Source organism: Triticum aestivum, chromosome 2A (genome assembly GCF_018294505.1).
Source record: "Triticum aestivum cultivar Chinese Spring chromosome 2A, IWGSC CS RefSeq v2.1, whole genome shotgun sequence".
In the NCBI taxonomy this organism is placed as follows: Eukaryota; Viridiplantae; Streptophyta; class Magnoliopsida; order Poales; family Poaceae; genus Triticum; species Triticum aestivum.
The window spans coordinates 277,984,340-278,000,523 of NC_057797.1; the positions used below are offsets into that span (position 1 = coordinate 277,984,340).

Sequence of the window (16,184 nt, forward strand, 5' to 3'; positions counted from 1 at the left end):
GTCGTCTCCGTCATAAACCGGATAGTTCGGAGCCTTTATTGTTGGTACCCGAAGGGGCTGCATGCCCCGGACCCTGGACTACCGAAGTATCACCTTCGGGCATGGCCTTCATTGTCCCTCGCACCACTTGTTGATCAGGAGAAATCCTCCGGGACGACACCTCAAAGTCGTCTGCCCTATTGGGCGAGAGGGTCTGTGGAGGCGTCTCGCTTTCCATCATCTCCAGAAGAAGATCCCTCGAGGAGGAGGACTATTGAGGAAGACTACGTGCCGGACTGCGAACATATATTTCAGATGTTACCCTTGTAAGCAGAAAGGAACGAGATATGTTTAGGACACCCTTGTTCACTTATGATTTGGCTAAAGGCTTGTCCTTATGGAGGAATTGCGCATCAACGTCGTCTTCTGAACCCGAACCGCCTGGCAAGGACATCTTCCTTCGCATAGGAGCCTCTACCTCCGAATCTTTGGAGGTGTTCCTCTTCTTCCCATGCGGGGAAGGGATGTCAGCCTTCCCTTCTCTTTTGTCTTCAGAAGAGGGAGTCCCAATCTCCCCGGATATAGCGTCTGGTGTACCTTTAGAATGGAGGCCACCTTTGGCCTTCTTGCTCTCCTCCTTGTCCTCCTTCGCCAGCACTTGATATGGCGCCGGAGCCAGCATCCTTGTTAACACAGGATCGGCTGAGTCTTTGGGAAGAGGGGCCGAACACCTAATTCGTTCCTGTAAGTGCATCTAGTGCCACCCCTAGTTGGTTTTGGAGTATTGACAACAAACCTGGTTGAGGGACTAATGTGTTTGTGAGAATTGCAGGATAACACAGGTAGAAGTCCCTCATTGATTCGGTTTACCTACCGGAGATGACCCCTAAAAATGTATGAAGACATTGAAGACAAAGGTGGTATGTGAAGACACTCACATTGAAGACTATGACAAGAGCAGACATCGCGTGAAGACTATGGAGCGTGAAGACTCAGTTGTTTCGACGTTTCCTTTTCTTCTTTGTTGAGTCATAGGAACCACCGTACTGTTAAGTGGTGTCCAAGTGAACCAGTCAGAATGACTGAAGTGATGCTTAACCAAAATCATATGTCTTCGAGCGAAGACAATGAGAGCAAATCTTATCCAGAGTTGGATGAGTTAGCTTTGCTTGTAGCCCAAGTAAATTTGTCGTGTGTGTTTGAAATCTGACTGTTGGAACACGTGTCAATTCCTTAGTGACCCAAGATCATTTCGGAAAAATCAGGTCGGGTTGCCTAGTGGCTATAAATAGCCCACCCCCTACACCATAAATTGGTTGGCTGCTCAGAGTTAGTGCACAGCTTTTGTCGTTTGAGAGCAACCCACCTCGAAGCCTTTGAGAGAGAAATCCTTGCGAGGACAAAGCCCTAAACACCCAGAGCCAAAGAGTATTAGGCATCACTGAAGTCTTCCTGTCTGTGTGATCTGAAGACTTATTACACTTGAGGACCGTGAATCCTCCAGCTAGTTAGGCGTTGTGTTCTGAGCATCCAAGAGTCATCGTGGATCGCCGATGAACGAAGTCTGTGAAGGTTTGGAAGTCTACATTGAAGACTTAACCAGACTGATTGGGCGAGGACTGGGTGTCCTTAGCTCAAGGGGAATAAGGTGAAGATGCGGTCTTCTGAGTTAAATCTCAGCCTCCCTAACCAGACGTACAGTTGGCACAACAACTGGAACTAGTCCAACAAATCATTGTCTTCAACGAGCTACTAGTTCTATCCTTCCCATCTCTTTATTTGCTATTGGTCCATGTGAAGTCATTGCATGTCTGCATTATCTTTTGTCTTCACTGAGTGACTGCTTGTTCTGATTGGATTCATACTATCTTCCATCCTGATCCATACTGCCTAGCTGCTATTAGTCTTTGTGCTTTCACTTCATTGAATACTTGACTATGGCTTGTCTAGTGTAGTCTACCTTCCGCTGCATGATAATAGGTTTATTTCTATCGTTTCTCTTCGAAACTTCCATGTTTTGAAGACTTTCATAAAAATCGCCTATTCACCCCCCTCTAGTCGATCACTAGCACTTTCAATTGGTATCAGAGCAAGGTACTCCCTTGTTCTGTGTGATTCAGTTCAACCACCTGGAGTTTTAGCTATGTCAACTGCAGGGATAATCAAAGTCTCCGCTGCGTGCCCCGTCTTTGATGGAACTGAATATCCCTACTGGAAGAATAAGATGTGCATGCATCTTAAAGCCATTGATGTCGACCTCTGGTATGTTGTCAAGAATGGCGTCCCCAAGGCTGGTGAAGGTGTCACCGCTGCTGATGTCAAGAAGTTTGTTCAACTGGACTCTACTGCCAAGAACATCATCTGTGGTCATCTGACCAAAGGGCAGTATGGCCGTGTGAGAGCTCTGGAAACATCTAAGCTAGTCTGGGACTGGCTCTCCAAGGTCAACGAAGGCGTCTCAACCCAAGAGATCAAAGGATCAGTGTCCTTCGCAACCTCTTCAACCGCTTCAAGAGAAACGACAATGAGAATGTTCCGCTCACGTTTGATCGCCTTACTGGCATCACAAATGAGCTTCAAGCTCTCGGCGCTACTGAGATCACCAAGCATGAAATCGTCAAGACACTCCTGAGATCACTGGACAGCTCATTTGACACCCTAGCCCTGATGATTCAAGAATGCCCTGACTTCAAGACACTCGATACGTCTGACATACTTGAAAGGCTCAACACACATGAGTTTCAGCTTTCTGAGAAAAGAGATATCTATGGTCCCAACTATGGCCGAACTCGTGCCTTGAAGGAAAAGGTTGTGTCCTCATCTGAAGAAGAATCTGACTGTAGTTCTGATGATCCTGAAGACATTGGAAAGGAGCTTGCTATGCTTGTGAAGAAGTTCCAAAAATTCACCAAGAAGAAAGGCTTCAGAAAGTCTTCACGATCAAACTCAAGGAATGATGAAGCTTCTGTTCATGACTACAAGAAGAGAACATGCCAGAAGTGCAAGAAACCTGGTCACTACATCTCTGAGTGTCCGCAGTGGGACAATGAGAACAAGAAGAAGAAGAGCAAGGAATATGATTCTGACGACAAGAAGAAGAAATACTCAAAGTCTTCTTCCAAGTCTTCCTCAAAGTCTTCATCACACAAGAAGAGCTCATCTGGCAAGGGTCGTGCATTTGTTGGCAAGGAAATGGATTTAGAGGAGGAGTCTGCTTCTGAGGAGGCGGAGGTGGAGTCTGAGGAGGAGTCCGATTCTGGCGTTGCAAGTCTGGCTACAGCCTATGTTGCCAAGTCCATCTTCAACACTGAAGACAATGACTTCATCACCGACGCCGATGTTGATGACAAGGACAACTCCGCTCCCACCTACTGCTTCATGGCACGCAGTGCCAAGGTAAACTCATGCACTACTCACTATCAAACTTCTAGTGAAGATGACTCTGATTGTGGTTCCAAACCCAGCTACAAAACACTTGCTAAAATTGCAACCGAACAACAGAAAGCTATGGAACATATTCAAAAATTGTTAGACAAAAGCGATGACCTATTAGATGCTGAAATGACTTGATCTCAGTCTTTAATTGAAGACATAAAAAATCTTCATGTTAAGTATGAGGAACTTGAAAGTCGTCATGAAACACTCTCAACAACTCATGAAAAGCTTTCCTATGATTATCTTCAAAGGAAGCAAGATCTTGAGAAATTGAGAGCGGCTCATGAAGATCTTCAAAACGAAAACGAGTCACTTCGCGCCAAACAGATCAGTCCCGCTCAAGAAGGATTTGAACCACCATGTCTTAAATGCATCGAGCGTGACAACGCTACTTCTGTTGCTGGATGTTCTACTGCTGCTACCGTTGCAATATCTTCAACTGTTGATGTGGTAACTAACCTCTCTGCTGAGGATGCCACTGCTATTGCTGATGAAAATGCTAGGTTGAAGACATTGCTTAAAACAGGGATGTACAAAAGTCTCAAAGGGCATCAGACACTATGTGATGTCCTCAAAAGGCAGATCCTGAACTGAAACCCTAGGAAAGAGGGTGTTGGGTTCGAAAGGAAAATTAATGCTGGTGGCTCTTACTGGAAACCTGAACAGTACCCCAAAACCACATGGGTTGCTGCAAAGGAACCTTCAGTGGTTCAATCCACCCTATCTGGCTTCACTTGTTCTAATCCCATTGCCATTGATGAATCCTTTGATGCAAACTATAAACTGTTTAAGAATCAGAATGGTGAAGTGTTTGCCAGGTATATTGGTACTAACTGCAGGAATGGGCCACCTATGAAGAAAGTCTGGGTGCCGAAAAAGTGTCTGGAGAATGTTCCTGTGAATGTCTTCATGACACCACAAGTGAAGAAGACAAACCCCAGACCACAGGCTTCATATGGTCCAAAGGCTTCATACAGACAGAGGACTCACCTGCGTCGCACTAACGCAAATATTTTGCAGGGAAACCATACTCAGGCCTATGAATATGAGTGTGTTTCATCAAACCGCCATGTTCATAAGACCCAGAACTACTCTGCTTATTCTTATGGGTACTATTGTCCACCTGCAAGACTATTTGCTAGGGCTCCAATGCCAAAGTTCTCAGATGCTGCACTTAGACTCATTGCTTCGAAGCCACCCTTGAAGATGTGGGTGGCTAAGAAAGCTTAACTCTCTTTTGCAGGGAAAGGTCTCCAGCCGAAAATCAAATGCGTCTGAAGCTATTGCTGGGGACCTTAAACATCTTGTAGGGCGCAAGATCAAATGCCCAAACGGTCTTATTATGTATTTTGTTCCTGAGTCGCTTGCTACTTGCCCTATCAGTCCTAACCTCGATCTAAGCTTTCATAATCCACTTGCTTGTCAAATGTTTATGCTTCACAATTCTCTTTGTGAAGCCTAACCCCCTAACTGTACTGTAGGGTATGACACCAGATGCTTCAGAATGGATTATAGATAGTGGATGTACTAATCACATGACTGGCAAGTGAAGTCTTCTCATGGACTCAACTCTAAGTCCATCTGACAAAAGTCACATCACATTTGCTGATACTGGTAAAAGCAAGGTATTGGGTCTAGGTAGAGTTGCAATCTCAAAGGATCAGCACATGGATAAAGTGATGCTTGTTGAATCCCTTGGTTTCAACTTAATGTCTGACTCAATGCTTTGCGATTTGAACATGATTGTGATATTTGGGAAATATCATTGCCTAGTTCTAATGGAATCTGACAAGTCTCTAGTCTTTGAAGGGTATCGGAAAGATGATTTGTACATGGTAGATTTCTCAGCAGGACCACAGCTCGCCGTATGTCTTCTTGCAAAAGCTTCAGAATGCTAGCTCTGGCATCGCTGGCTAGGGCATGGTGGCATGAGGAATTTGCACACTCTTGCAAAGAAGAAGCATATCATAGGCATCGAGGGCGTCAAGTTCAAGAAGGATCACTTATGCGGTGCCTGCGAAGCTGGAAAGATGATGAGGGCCAAGCATCCCTCGAAGACAATCATGACAACGACTCAACTCTTCGAACTGCTACACATGGACCTCTTTGGCCCTACTAACTACTCAACCCTTACTACTACTGCTTGTCTCTATGGTTTCATCATTGTTGATGATTATTCAAGATATACATGGGTGCATATAATCCTCTACAAGACTGAAGTGTAGGATGTCTTGAGACGCTTTGCCAATCGAGCCATGAACAACTATGGTGTCAAGATCAAGCACATCCGAAGTGACAACGGCACTGAATTCAAGAACACCGGCCTCGACACTTATCTTGATGCATTGGACATCACTCATGAGTTCTCAGCCCCGTACACGCCGCAGCAGAATGGCATCGTGGAACGCAAGAACAGAACACTCATTGAGATGGCTCGGACGATGCTCGATGAATACAAGACACCAAGAAAATTTTGGCCTGAAGTTATTGATACTGCATGCCATGTCATCAACCGTGTTTATCTTCACAAGCTTCTGAAGAAAAAATCCTATGAACTCCATACTGGTAAGAAGCCAAATGCCAGTTACTTTAGAGTATTTGGTGCCAGGTGCTGGATCAAGGATCCTCATCACACTTCAAAATTTGCACCGAAAGCAAATGAAGGTTTTATGCTTGGTTACGGAAAGGATTCGCACTCCTACAGAGTCTTCAACCTCTTTCACAATAAAGTGGTTGAAACTGTGGATGTGCGGTTCAATGAGACTAACGGCTCGCAAAGAGAGCACCTGCCAAATGTGGTAGATGAAATTCCACCCAGTGAATCCATCAAGCTTATGGGAACTGGAGAAATCATACTGTCTGAAGTACAGCCTGAAGAGGAACTTATCATCTCTGCACCTGATCAACCTGAAGACAATGCTCAGCCTGAAGACAATCCTTCAAACGATGACAATGATCAACAAGAGCAAAATCTTCGTCCAGTTCATCCTCGTGTTGCAAATGAAGTACAGATTTAGAAGATAATTGATAGCATCAATGCACCTGGTCCACTCACTCGATCAAGGGAAACACAACTACCAAATTTCTATGGACACTTTGCATTCGTCTCAATATCAGAACCCAAGAAAGTTGATGAAGCCTTCATGGAATCTGAATGGATTCAAGCTATGCAAGAAGAGCTTCAACAGTTTGAGCTGAATAATGTATGGGAACTGGTCAAGCGTCCTGATCCTAGTAAACACAATATCATAGGCACTAAATGGATATATCGCAACAAGCAAGATGAGCATGGTCAAGTTGTCAGAAACAAGGCTCGTCTTGTTGCTCAAGGATACACTCAAGTTGAAGGAATTGACTTCGATGAAACATTTGCTCCTGTGGCTAGGCTTGAAGCTATACGCATACTGCTAGCCTATGCAAATCATCATAACATCCTTCTGTATCAAATGGATGTGAAGAGTGCTTTTCTCAATGGCAAGATTGAAGAAGAAGTGTGTGTTGCACAACCGCCTGGCTTTGAAGATCCAAAACATCCTGACATGGTTTATAAGCTCAACAAGGCACTGTATGGCCTCAAACAAGCCCCTCGTGCTTGGTATGACACACTCAAAGACTTCCTGAAGAGCAAAGGCTTCAAACCGGGTTCCCTAGATCCCACTCTCTTCACGAAGACATATGATGGTGAACTGTTTGTGTGCCAAATATATGTGGATGACATTAACTTCGGCTGCACCAATCAGAAATACAGTGATGAGTTTGGATACATGATGCAAGAGCAATATCAAATGTCCATGATGGGTGAGCTGAAGTTCTTCCTTGGTCTTCAAATACGGCATCAACGCAACAACATCTTCATATCTCAAGAGAAATACCTCAAAGATTGCCTGAAGAAGTTTGGAATGCAAGACTACAAGGGTTGTACGACGCCAATGCCTACCAAGAGTCATCTGGATTCTGACGCAATGGTTAAGAGTTCGATCAAAAGGTATACCACTCCATGATTGGTTCTTTGCTTTATTTATGTGCATCTAGGCCAGATATCATGCTTAGTCTTTGCATGTGTGCCCGATTCCAAGCGGCACCAAAGGAATCGCATCACTTAGCTGTGAAGCGAACTCTTCGATATTTGGCTCACACCCCAACACTAGGATTATGGTATCCAAAGGGCTCAGAGTTTGATCTAGTTGGATTCTCGGATGCTGATTATGCTGGTGACAAGGTGGATCGCAAGTCTACGTCAGGCACATGTCACTTTCTGGGACGATCACTTGTGTGTTGGTCTTCAAAGAAGTAGGACTTTGTATCTCCCTCCACTGCTGAATCTGAATACATTGCTGCTGGATCTTGCTGCGCTCAGCTTCTATGGATGAAGCAAACACTCATAGACTATGGCATTCATCTGAAGCAAGTGCCACTCTACTGCGACAATGAAAGCGCCATCAAGATCACCAACAACCCAGTTTAGCACTCGAAGACAAAGCACATTCAGATCCATCATCACTTTCTCATAGATCATGTCATGAAGGAAGATATTGATATCATTCACGTTAGCACTGAAGAGCAACTGGCAGATATCTTCACAAAGCCCTTGGATGAGAAAAGGTTTTGCAAGTTGTGGTGTGAGCTAAATATCTTGGAATCCTCAAATTTCCTGTGATCATGCACACATCCTAACACTTATGCATGTTGATGACTTGGATGTGCAAACACACGAAGTAACGTATATCTTCAACTAATGAAGACTTACACTCTAAGTGTGAATACATTAACGCGGAATTTGACTACGGAGCGCCACGATAATTGTGCGCCGTGTCTGGGTCTCATACTTCCTATACGGTGGGTAATGCCACCACCAAACTTTTGTTTGGAATACTTTCTGTTGGCGTTACATTTGCAAAGTCTTCACATTTTGTTTGTCTTCAATGTTAACATGGCTTCATGTTTATCTTCACTATATTGATTTGGTTTATGTCCTCTACAGCATTCACTTATAGCTATGTCTTCTAGTTGAATCTTTTGAACTAAGTGTATGTGATCGGACCCTAACCTTTCTATGATCCCGTCTCAAATCTATCTATCCAAATCATATGCATTCTATTGAAACTGTCGAATGTCTTCTTTGTGTCCTTGTCAGCAGAAGATACAGAGATAAACATTAATCTATTTTCAATGCTCAATCCTTTTTACCTGAAACCCGGAGAAGTGGGAACGACCACCCGACAATCCAGGCGTACGTGGGAATATGGAACAACCTCCGATGTGTTGCATGATCGCCACATGTCCTTTAGATGTGAACCGCCAGGGGCACCTGCGTAATAACATTATGCCGTCCCTGTCCCTATAAATACATGCCTCACCCCAGTCATTATCTCTTCCTCCACTTCTCTCTCTCGCACAAACCCTAGCGCCACCGCTAGCCCTCGACGACACCGGCGAAGAAGCTTAGCTGCCGCGACGTCACCAACGCCGTCCTCACGCCGGACGCGGACATCGTCTTCTCCGCCATCGCTGTAGGTTTCCTCCATCACCAAGTTAGGGCACGGAAGATCGAACTACTCAGCCTCCTCTCCCACTCCGTCTAGCAGTTCCTTGTGTGGTAAATAAAAACTCTTTTTACAGTCTTCTTGATCCGATAGATTCATCCTTTTCAACCACAAGTGGTTTCTGTTGCTACAAAGTTGGATCTATCCTGTTCCGCATCTCATAGCATGCCTAGTATGTTCACTTATGCTTCACAAAGTAGTTAGATTCCTCACTTGTACTTATTCGTGGATTCGTACAAATCTGGAACCAACTCTCTACATATGAGTGAATGTCTTCGCACTATGAGGTCAATGTCTTCTAAATTGATTTATCTTCAAAATCTTCTAAGAATGCATATGACCTCTTCCCCTTCCCTCGCATCTCTAATGCTGTCACAGGTACATGTCCGTGGGAGAATCCCTTGGTTCTCATAGTTTGCATTCATTTGCACAGTTCTTATAGCATCACATAAATTCTCCTAAAGCCACTTCCTGTCTAACTAGTAGACGGAAGACTTTGACAGTGTTGAAGCCTTTCAGTCTAAACTTCATGGCTGAAGAGAAATCAACAAGGAAGGGTGGCAGACAGCGCCGTGGGGGTACATCAATGGACCTGCCCGAAGATCTCTATGAACTATACAAAACTGACCCCGGAGAAAGCTATGGTCAGCGCAAGACACGAATCCAATGGATTCGAAGATACTGGGCCGAACAATGGTTCAAGTACAGATTCGTCACCAAGGAGTATGCTGAAAAGAATGCTCTCTCGCGACCTTGGGGAGATATTCTCTATAAAAATCTTCAACCGAAGACTAGAACTGAAGTCATTGCTCAAGGATTTTACCCTTGCATGGTCAGAGGGCCACAACCTACTGATGCTGACCCATCGTCATTGCTATGGTGTCGAGATGACAATCTGTTCAAGCGCAACTATCAGGCTGCAAAGAACTCGGCCAAGGAAAACAAGAAGTCTTTGGGTTTAGACTTCAACCCAGGCCCATCTGCACCATGTGCTGACGGCACACGCGAAGCTGAACCCGATCTTGTTGGGCCCTTCTACAACTTAGAAGGTCTCATCGCTCACATTCAGGTTCAAGGGGCAGCCGTGGACCACTCTGCAGATGATGTTGATTCTAACGAAGTGCCTGCACCACCGAAGCCTGTGAAGCAAAACAAACCAAAGGCTTCAAAGCCCTCCTCTGCACCAAAGGTCTCACGGGCAAAGCCTCTGGCCACTGCACCTCCTGAAGCCAGTGTGCAGTCTGAAGATCTCTCTCGCATCTCCAAGTCTGACAAGTTGAAAAAGCCCATGCAACCAGCTGGACAAGCATTGACTCCTGTTGCTGTTTTGAGAAATGAAAATGACGCCATTGATCTGTCAAGCGACGACGATCCTGGCGATGATGCCCTTGAGCAACTGATAAAGAGCAAGCAAGAGGCGGAAATCTTCAATGATCTTCCCCTCTTTGATGTGGAGATTCTGTACAAGTTTATTGATGAGTGCTTTGACAGCCCAGAGCTCAGTTTTGATGATCTTCAGCTCCCGATTGGCCTTAGCGTCTCCTTCCATGGAGCCATTGCTCTTGAGCTGGCTCTTGCCCAGAAGATTGTTGAGCTGAAGCACAAGATTGACTATGAAAAGGCTCAGTTCAATAAGCACATGGCCAAGCTCAATGTTGAAGACATTCAAAACTTCAAGGTCATGATGCATGAGCTCAAGGAGGCATTCCACAAGAAACGAGAAGAAGCAAAAGGTTCTCGTGAGCGCATGAATAATCTTGCTGCCAAATGTGTTCAAGGTTACAGTGAAGCTGAAAAGCGCAAGGCTTTGGGGCGACTAAGCATCGACCCTAGAATGGCTGCCAAGAAGAAGAAGAGGCTAGCTGTGGCCGAACCAGAAGCATCAAGGCGGGAATAACCTCGCATTGTCTTCCCAGCCAGTATGACAGGCTCGAAGCCTAAGGTCCCCACAGTGGCTTCGGAGTTCAAGAAAACGAGAGCAGCTGAAGCCGAAGCCAGAAAGCGCAAGACCAAAGCCACCACTGATGATGCTCTGCCTACCAAGAAAAGAAAAACAAAGAAGAGAGACCGGGCTACTTCCACAGAGCCCCTTGTTGTCGAGCCAATTTCTGTTGCTCGTCCTTCCTCTGCACATCAAGAACATCGTCTGGTAGTTCATCAGCCTGCTTCCACAGAGGCTCCTGAAGCTGAAGAGAATCCAGCTGTTGACCCCACCGCAGCTGAAGGCATTGGTCATCATGACAATGTTGAAGATGATGAAGTCCTTCCTCAGATCAAGCTCAATTTGGTATCATCGCCTGTTCTCACCAACAACGAACTCATCAGCATTGGTCGTCCATTGACACCAATTGCTCAGGATGACTCATGGGCTGATCACCCCCAAGAATCCCCTCGTGATGAAGAAACACCAGTTACTCCCCCACCACATGTCACCACTCTGGTGATTGACAATGAAGACTTTGAGGCCCAACCAACTCCATCTCCACAGGCATTGCCAGCATTTTGCAGGCTTGCAAAGGACCAAGGACACATGTCACATTGGCAAGTGTTCCAGAAGGAGAAGAGCGCCAATCTATTTCACGCGAAGTCTTTCCTGAAGTCTCTTCTACTGCGAACATCCCTGAATCTGAAGCCAAAACGGATGAAGATATTCCGGCTGCATCAGCCGATGATCAATAAGAAGAACCAAGAGATGAGGAAAGAGTTGCTACACCTCTGTCCAACCCTGAAGTTGTTCTCGAGGAGAACGTGTCTGGCCCTCCAGCTCCTGAAGTGGAGGTTACCAATACTGAGGCTGCCACCAACAATGAAGCCAATGACATTGTCATGGCTGAAGCTAATGTGGTGCCAGATGTCGCTACACCTGAAGCTTATGTTGCACCTGATGCAAATCTGCAGCTTGAAGCCAATGACTCTGCTCCTGTGCCACCTCCCAGGACACACACCATCGAGCAAGCGTATGATCGTGGTCAGCTTGTTACAGTCTGCTGGCCAATTCTGGTTTCTCCGCCTGCTCCCGGCCCTCAATTTGCCTATCATGTGGAGCACAGGCCTCATGTCCAGAAGCCAAAGCCAAGGCTACCACGGTTCCCAGGTACTGCAATGTCACCAGGATCGTTTAATCTGAATGGATTCAAGGCACACAACAGATTCTTTGACAGTGACAAGAGTCCCTACACAAGGCCAAGAATCTCCTCAGATCGATTCTGGAGTTATCAGCAGCGAAGCTACTATTCTTGCATCTTGTACAATCGGGGGCGCATCTTCCCACATATGCGTCTTGATTGTGAAGCCATTGCTGGACTGCCATGCCTTGAAGAAGCCCTTGACTGCTTTCGTGATGCGGGTCTGCTCAACTTTGTGACTCCCAAGGAGCACTGGAATGAAGAACTTCTGCTTCAATTCTATGCTACCCTCCACATTCATGGGTACAACAGGGATCTGAAGACTTGGATCCTTGAGTGGATGACGGGCGATGTCCATCATGAAGCTATAGCCCAAGACATCATTGAGCTTACAACCCTGCCCACTCCTGGCGAATATTATGAACCAGGTTGTCAACAACACCAGAATGCTTTGGAGAGCATTTTCTAGAAGCCTGAGCCTAACATGAGCCAAATGCTGAGCATGATGAAGCCTCTGCCACGCGACGCTGAATATCCAACATAATTCTTTGTCGAAGACCTAGAGTATCTGCCCCGCACCATTTACCATATCATCAGGAAGACTCTATGGCCTGTCAAAGGACACTACTAGGAGAACGGTTTCTAAAGACGGTATATGTGGTTGTTAAAGGTCGTATTGTGGTCGTTAAAGGTCATTAACGACCGCAATCTGGTGTTCATAGTAGGCTCCATCGTTAAAAGTATAACGACCATGTATCTTTTGTAGTCGTTATTCTTGTAACGATGGGATGATGTGTCGTCGTCAATCCCAATGCTATAACGACCACAATTGCAGTATTAACGACCACTTTTGTCATTGCTAATAATGTTATCATGTTGACCAAAGTACGATTACCGGCCACTCTATTCCCTTCAGAATCATTTATATTTAGTATAACTTTCTGTTCAATGATCACTTTATACATCACCCAACATTTCAATATTAAGATCCATATTAATATAGACACAAAAGAATCTGAATTGCAAGGGTCATAGCCTCTTTCATTAATAGATGGAAATACCAATATTCCGACATACAATTCTGAAAAAATATCATTTGAGAAATTTGAGTCAAAAGCAATCCTTATAGGACCAATGGACTTGATCATATCTATCTAGAAAACGAGACAACTATAAAATATAATATTTATTTATGTTCAATCGAGGAACACCAGCATTGTTTGAATGCATATCATTCTTCATCAGCTCTTACAACACCTCCTGATAATTGCTACTTCTATATATCACGGTGGACCATCAATCCTACAAAATGATGAGTAGTTTATGGAAGTCAGCCCATGTAAATAATTGGCACAAAGTGTAATCACATATAAAATCAATGTATAATAACAACTTACTTGATCATGTTGGCTTTCATGAGAACTCTCACTTAGAGTCTACCAGACACAAGTCGCTTAATTTCGGAAACTTCTTACACCGTGCCATTGAACTTTTCTTCGAGTTAAACTATGGTCTTAGTTTGTGCCTGGAGCACCAACAGTAAGTTACTTCTAACTCTAAGTAGGAATTGTACACTTGTTGTTCATTATTGAAGTTATTACAGTTAAATTAAGTCTTAGGTGTTTGGCGGAGGTTGTAGAATCAGCAAAGGTTGTACCCTTCTTGTGTGTCTTAGAAAATAGACTAACAATACTAATCTTATATTGTTAGAATAAAAACAACAAAAGTTAAATTGTGTACCAATTCCCAAATTATCTATCTAGAAGGTTTACTACTAGATCAAATAAAGAGGCAACATGAGAACTCACCAAAAACTCCTTGCAAGGCCATGGTTGCCCTACACTTCTTCACTTTCCAGATTTTTATTACCTATTAATTCATCAACACCATTTGCAGTGTTTGAAAATATACAACCAATCAGTGAGCATAGTAGATGAATTAAAGATGAAATAAATACATTTTACATACCATAAAATTCATCCATTTAATTTCCCATGTCATTATCATTGCTGGCATCAACTTGATCATTCATAGCTGCAATATATTATGATTTACTTGAAGACAATAAAGCATAGAAACAATTCTTGGTACATTACGTGATACTTACAAACTCACTTTTGGAACCACCTTCATCCCAATTTATACTAAACAAGATTGGTGTATTTGTTTGGGCATCATTTCCATCTACGAAAACAAGTAACCACATTATATGATTGATTATAAGATAGCTTGAATAATATTTTTATGTTTGCATAGTACCTTTTGTAGCTAACTTGTACTTTTTTCACAGTTCCGCATCTTGCGTTTGAGCCTGTCGGTAACCCTTTTCTGCTGAAATCTGCTAATTGACTTGATTTCTCTGTGAAGGTCTGCCTAGCAATACCTTTGTGTACCAGTCCAGACTTATTCATCTGTGGTAGCATCTTTCCCAAGCTAATGTTGTCAAGTTTCCATACCTATGATGACTCACTGTGATAACCTGTATATATATATAGCGTTTGGTTGAAGTGTGCACAAAGGCTATACAAAGTACAATTTAAGTTAAATAAGTGAATGCTAAATCGAATAAAATACAATTTTCTTACAAAAACTTGGCTATCCAGAATGAAAGGCTCATTTGTCTGAAGCAAACGCTGCAGGTTAAGCCAAACGATTCCATTCTTGTTGTCTTACTTCATTCCATGCTCTTTGTTAAATACGTGAATCTAGTTGCAATGGAATAATGTCACACGCCTTCCATCTAAATATTGCGGCTCGACTATCTCTGTCAATATCCCATAATATTCTACTGCATTACCAATTATTATCCCCTTCTTCTGAAAGGACAGCCACCCCACTGGTATGTGTGCATAGGAGTCTAACTTGAATTTGAACACGACATCTGAATCTATTTCTGTCATAGCCAGTAACACATGTTACGTTTTCCAATGGACCATGTGATAGTGCCAAAAAGCCTTTGTTGAGCTCACTCATATCATGTTCCTGCAAGCAAAAATTATTTGGTTATGTAGCTATGTTAACATCTTCACACAAAGATACTGAAATGTGCGTGCATATGCATCTACATACACACTTTATTCTGGAATCCTTTGTCTTACCTTCTATTTGAACCACTAACTGAACTTTTGGTTCCACATGGTGGTAAATGGCTGCGGTGAACAGCCATCTTGACTACTGGAGTACTCACTACAGTAATACAAAGCTTAATTGATATGGGCATGCAAAAATTAGTTGACTATGTAACCAATAAGTTAATCGCCCAATCAATACCTAATATATGGTTTGAACTTCATCAAAATTTCTGAAAACATAAGTACCAAATTCTATCTACATATTTAGTAATTAGAATCAGGAACAGTGCATGAAGGTCCTGCAACAGAAAAAAAAACAGAGGGAGGAACACCAACGAACCTGCAGCAGCGGAGCGAATGGAGATGAAAATGCGGTAGCGCCGGCACATCGGGGTCGAAGCTACGGGCGACGTGCAGGCGGCAGCGCGGCCGCACCAGGATCGAGGTGACCGATGAAATGCAGGCGACAGCACGGGCGCACCGGGGGCGGGGCTACCAGCAACGTGCAGGCGGCTGCATGGCCACACCGGCGTCGAGGCGACCGGCGACGTGCAGGCGACAGCACGGGCGCCCCAGGGTCGAGGCTACTGGCGGCAGTGCAGCCGCACCGTGGTCGAGGCTATCGATGACTTGCAGGAAGCATCATGGACAAGCCATGGTCCAGGAGACCGGCGAGGTGAGGGCTGCAACGCGGATAGGTGTAGAGGAGAAGGTAGATGCGATCTATGGACCATGGAGGTCTCGCGGGATGAGAGGAGAAAGAGGCGCAGGGAGATGGGATCCTGACAGATTAAAATAGATATTGGCTACCCTAAAAAAATAGATATTCGCTGTGTCAAAAAGATAGATGTCCGCTGTTACTTGCAAAACCCATATCACAGCATTATCGACCACTCAACTAGCGATGGGCAGACCGCTGGTTGTTGAAGCTATTACGTAGGCTCGATTTCAATGTGTGGGGACTTCGCTTTGCTGTTTAACGACCAAGGGTTTTTGGGAGATTGTCGTTAATGCCAGTTTTTGTAGTAGTG

General features: G+C 44.3%; 1 long non-coding RNA gene across 1 annotated transcript; it reads right to left on the bottom strand.

Annotated features, from left to right (window-relative positions):
- Positions 1-13,098: 13,098 nt before the first annotated feature.
- LOC123185225 (uncharacterized) lies at positions 13,099-15,967 on the bottom strand. The gene is made up of 8 exons (XR_006493231.1): positions 15,494-15,967; positions 14,668-15,064; positions 14,342-14,561; positions 14,190-14,266; positions 14,051-14,116; positions 13,891-13,951; positions 13,480-13,607; positions 13,099-13,384 (listed from the first exon to the last, which is right to left on the bottom strand). It is a non-coding gene; the product is annotated as an uncharacterized lncRNA (long non-coding RNA).
- Positions 15,968-16,184: the final 217 nt, after the last annotated feature.